Source organism: Setaria viridis, chromosome 3 (assembly GCF_005286985.2).
Source record: "Setaria viridis chromosome 3, Setaria_viridis_v4.0, whole genome shotgun sequence".
Taxonomy (NCBI): domain Eukaryota; kingdom Viridiplantae; phylum Streptophyta; class Magnoliopsida; order Poales; family Poaceae; genus Setaria; species Setaria viridis.
Window position 1 is genome coordinate 22,753,675 of NC_048265.2, and position 5,823 is coordinate 22,759,497.

The window sequence follows — 5,823 nt, forward strand, 5'->3', positions numbered from 1 at the left end:
AGACCGGCAGCTGTGGTGGCGGTGGGGCGACTAGTCCGAGCAGGGCACCAAGCGGCGGCGTCGGGGTGAGCGGCCCGAGTGATGGCCACGACCTCCATGGGGCGGCTCGGCGGGGCCCCGAGCGGGCGGCGCGATGGCGAGTGGCTGGTGGGCGAAGGGATGAGGAGGTGGGGGGTGACGGGAGCAGTCCGACATTTTTTTCTTTTGTCCAAATGGTACGTTTGCGTAACGAGTGGCAATGGTGGGTAAATACCCACCAACTCCATGAGAAGGTCTGAAACTGGAGTTTTTGGAGCACCCCTTGAGGTACTCCACCAAAAATGTGGATCTGACTCCTAGCTCCACCTTTTTTTCTAGAGCTAGAGTTGGTAGATGTGTTTGGCTGCGAGTTTTTTGGAGTTGGTGGAGTGGAGCTAATTTTCCTGGAGTGGAGTGCTGACAAACACCCCCTAAATTAAAGGAAACGTGAAATACAAGTTGGCCTGCTACCTTGGTTGTGATCATCCTTTAAATAGACTCGACACTTGCATTGGAACTAATTAACGCGTTGGATCTGTATGTCATAATAGGGCTTTCCCCGCATTCTCTAGTGACTATTTTTCTAATAAGTGCATCAATCTAGCAACTAATGTTTTTCAAAAAAGTGAGCTATAGGTGATAAACATACCCATTCTCCACAAAAAGGGTTCATAGTGTTATGCAAACTCCGCGGTCTATTATGAATTATATCATACATAGCCATCAAAATTCTAAATTGTCAGTGGTAAATCACATAATATAAATATATCATATTGAGTTTCATGTTGCCCTACTGATTTAGTTTAGAAAGGTTTATTCTAAAAAGATACCGGTTTGCTTTCTTTCATTATTTGAGCAATAACTTAATGGAGAAATGAAAACCATTTGTCTTATTTGTCTAGCGGATTAATTAGTATATATTGATTAGATAGTCCAAGAGAACGAGACATGAGAATAAGAAAAAAATAACATGGGCTTGGATACTTGTGATAATTTCACATATCGGTTTGATGAGTCTAAACTTGATTATACAGTTGTTAGTATTTTACAAATAAATCTACAAGCGCATGGATATATCGTTGTAGCATTTCACCTGGAGAGTATTCAGGGTATCGTTATTTATATTTCCCAAAGGATGGCATTGGTGTAAAAGGATTTATCAGATACATATTCAGGATGATATACTTAAGTAACAGACCAAACATCATACAGGGTAAGCCAGGATAAATATATGAGGGTAATGTGATACACACAAGCTAATCTCATGAATAAAGAATAAGGAAATAAACCTAAGATTAGCGGGAGCAAGGCTTGCGATAGGTCCTAGTAGCATCTATCTATACTAGCAAGGGTCATACAAACACATGATTAGAACTATATCTAAGCATACATCATTACGGGAAGAATACCCGTCCCTGGTCTGCCAAGGCAAGGTATCTTTCAGAACTCCTACACCATACCCGAACGTGAGGGACTACAAGGAACGGACACTGCTGTCACCACCTGCCGCCTACCCCGAAAGACCGGGGGGCACAGTCATATTTGATGGATCCCAAGGCACCCGAGTACCACGCTCGTGCACGCGATCACTACTCTAGCCCCTCTGGAACCCCGACCATGATGATCGACATGCATAGAACTAGAGCAAGCCCGAAGGCACAACGAACCGATGCAGTAACGTAGATTTAGCCTAAGCATAGGAGTATAACTTAATAAAACACAATACATGGCATAGTGTACTACCAAAATAGCATAACAACAATATTCTTTATAGATAGAATACCAACAAGTCGAGTAAAAAGCCATACCGAGAGCCGGAGGTTACATCCCCATCCGACTCGAAGACTAGCTTAACACTACAAGAGATTCTGCTGTAGCCTAGCTCCACTAGCCTAAGGATTACAAGTGTAACTAGAGAGAGGGAGAGAGGCTTCAAGTGTGGTGTGTAGATGGGGGGGGGGTCTCCTCCTCCTCTTATAGGTGGTAGAGGGCAGTTCCCGAGAGGTATCTCTGGGGAATCTTCTCCCAACACCTCCAGGGCTCAACTAGCTACCGCCACATGGAAGATAAGGATGAGGGGGCACTGTCCAGGTTCGGCCGCCCCATGGGCATGCGTCTTGCCACCGCCTTTGCCTGGTGGGCCGTCCTTTGGGCCTTGGTGCTGATCCCTGTGGACCCCCGCTGGATTGGGCTGGTTTGCCCTAGCATGTGGACCCTCTAATCCGTCATGTACGTGTCAGGTATTCTTCAATATGTTTCGTCCAAGTTTGCACACGTTTACGTTTTCTCTCTTATGCAGACTTGTGTTCCTTTAAATGTTTATTGGCCAATACATGTGGAACTAGGTTATTGATAACATATATGTGAGTAAGAAAGATCAATTCTCCTTTATTATTTGAGTAATGTGACGATTGGATTTCTGTCATAAGGACCGTAAGGGATATAGGTACCCCATGGGTCCCCACCAACCAGGATATTGGCCGGATCTGACAAGTGCGCCCGCCCGACCACGGCGTGCGGGCTAAGGACATGAAGATACTTGATGCCGACTACGACCACATGTATGGCGACCCTGAAGACGCCTACGTACCACCTAGGCATGACAACGACAGATGCCCTAGGGCTTCACCCATTGTATACAACCTTGAGGACGACGACGATACGACAATCGACGGTTTCGTCGCCTTCACTCCCCACCTTAGGGCTGTTGAGTGGCCGGCCTCCTTCAAGCCGGCCATCAATGAAAAGTACAATGGTCGCTCCAACCCTACCATCTGGCTCAAGATGTACAGCACCGCGGTGAAAGCCGTCCACGGCACCTACGACTAGATGGCTGCCTACTTTTCGGTGGTGATGGGTCCTGCCCCGCTCCTGTGGCTGGAGAACCTCCAACCAAACAACATCGGCAGCTGGGGTCAGCTCGCTAGAGCTTTCACTGAGAACTACTAGCCTACCTACAGCCAACCTGGTAAAACAGAGAACCTTGGTCAAGTCCGCCGGTGAAAGGGCGAATCTCTCTAAGAGTACGCCAACCGCTTCTTCAAGAACTGCAACAGGTTGGCCAGCGGCGAGGACCGTGACATCATCACGTACTTCCACTTCGATCTCATGGACCGCAATATATTCTGCAAACCGTATGAGGCTGCCCCAAGACGATCGGGCAGATTATGCAGGTTGTCAACACCCAGGCCGACATCGAGGAGGCGGCACAAGTGGAGTTCTAGGGTGGCAAGCAGTGCTAGAACGACGACCATGACCAGCCGACCCATGATGATCATCAAGCGTGTCCAGAGTCCTCCTGACTTTGAAAAAGGGCCCCCGAGGTCCTCACTACTGAAGGCGACCCTGCCAGGCTGATCACCTTCCTTCAGGAAGAGTTTGATGACACCCTCAATGCTCCGTGCCCCTTCCATAAGGACGCACATCGTAATCTTCGGGACTGCACAGTCCTCAAGAAAGAGCTCAGCGCCCCGGTGGAGTACAAGCGATCTTTCCGCAACGACTACTGTAGGGACGACAACAAGCGTGACTATCACCGCCGTGATGACCACGACGACCGCGGCGACTATCGCCGTGATGACCGCTACCATGATGACTACGACCGCCGCTGCGACGACCGCAATGACCGCCGCCGAGATGACCGCGATGACCAACACAAAGAGGAGCGTCGTGACCAGCCAACCCGAGGCACCGACCAGAACGGGGAGTTCCAACGACCGGACCATCAGGTCAACATCATCATGGGCGGCCCCAAGGCGTTCTACAGCAACCGCAAGCAGAAGTTGCACCAATGAGAGGTGCACTTTGTCACCATATGGCTAGTCCAGTATCTACGCTGGTTGGAGCAACCCATAACCTTCTCCAAGGAAGATCATTGGGTCCATATCCTAGATCCTGGGTCCTACCCATTGGTGGTCTGCCCAACCATAGACCGTGCTCTCCTCCCCAAGGTGCTGATTGATGACAGTAGCGGGCTCAACATCATTTTCACGGAAACCTTAAAGCGCATGGACTTCAACTTCGAACGGCTCCAGCCCTGTGAAGAACCCTTCTAGTGCATCGTACCTAGCAAAGGATCCTATCCTATTGGTTGAGTTATTCTGCCCGTCACCTTTGGCACGCCTGCCAACTACCGTATAGAGCATCTCACCTTCGAGGTGTCCAACTTCAAGACTTTCTACCATGCCATCTTTGGTAGGCCCATGCTGGCGAGGTTTATGGTGATCCCACATCACACCTACCTCATCCTCAAGATGCCAGCTCCAAACGGTGTCCTCTCCATCTACGATGATGTCGAGACTTCGTACAAGTGTGACACGGAGGCGGTACAGCTCGCAGAATCCCTGGAGTACTCGGCCAAGGCCACCGCCATGCTGGTCGAGGCCCAAAAGATGGACAAGGACCAGCTCATGATCCTAGAGATGGAGCTGACACCTACAATGTTGCAGCCTTACCCCAAGGTCAAGAAGATCTGCCTCGGCCTAGAAGACCCGACCAAGACGACCCTCATAGGGTCCGACCTCTCCGCCAAATAGGAACTTGTGCTCGCCAGTTTCCTCCGGGAAAACTCGAACATGTTTGCGTGGAAACCATTCGATATGCCCGATGTCCCGTGGGACCTGGCTGAGCACTCCTTGAACTTGAGCAAGATAGCAAGATTGGTCAAGCAAAAGCTTCACCGCTTCGCCCAAGATCGCAAGGAGGCCATCAGGGTAGAACTTAATAAACTCCTAGCTCCCGAATCCATCTGTGAATGTAAACATCCTATCTGGTTAGCAAATCTAGCTCTTGTAAAAAAGAAAACCGGTGAATGGAGAATGTGTATCAATTACACCGACCTCAACAAGCACTGCCCTAAGGACCCCTTCCCTCTTCCGCGCATCGACCAAATAGTAGATTCTACGGCTAGGAGCATCCTACTCTGCTTCCTCGACTGCTACTCGAGCTATCATCAGATCGCCCTTGATCCTGCTGACTAAAAAAAGATGGCGTTCATAACGCCCTTCAACATCTACTGCTACAACACCATGACCTTTGGGTTGAAAAAATGCCGGCACCACCTACCAGAAGGCAATCCACGGTTGCCTCGCAACGCAACTTCATAGGAACGTCGAGGCCTACATCAACGATGTAGTTGTCAAGACCAAAGATGAGAGAGCTTCATAGCTGACCTCGCAGAAACTTTCAACAGCCTCCAGGCCTATTGATGGAAACTCAACCCGGGTAAGTGTGTCTTCGGTGTCTCATCTTGAAAGCTCCTCGGCTTCATGGTCAGCCATCGCGACATCAAAGCCAATCCCATCACGGTGGACACAATTAGAAACATGACAAAACCATCTAGCAAGAAAGATGTCATGAAGCTTATTGGCATGATGGCGGCCCTCAACCGCTTCATCAGCAAACTCGGAGATAAGGGTTTGCCCTTCTTCAAGCTGCTCAAAAAGGCGAACAATTTCGAGTGGGATGACAAGGCCAGCAAGGCACTCGAAGAGCTCAAAACTTTCCTCACCACTCCCCCCGTCATGACGGCCCCGACCGACCAAAAAATGCTTTACCTCTACATCTTTGCAACGCCGCACGTTGTCAGCACTGTGCTAGTTATGGAACATGAAGAGCCCAGCCATATACACATGGTGCCACGACTGGTGTACTACATTAGCGAGGTCCTCAGCGACTCAAAGATTCGCTATACATAGGTTCAAAAATTGCTCTACGTAGTTCTAATCTCATCAAGAAAGCTGCACCATTACTTCCAGGCGCACAAGATCTGGGTGGTATCCTCGTACCCCACTAGCGAAATCCTTC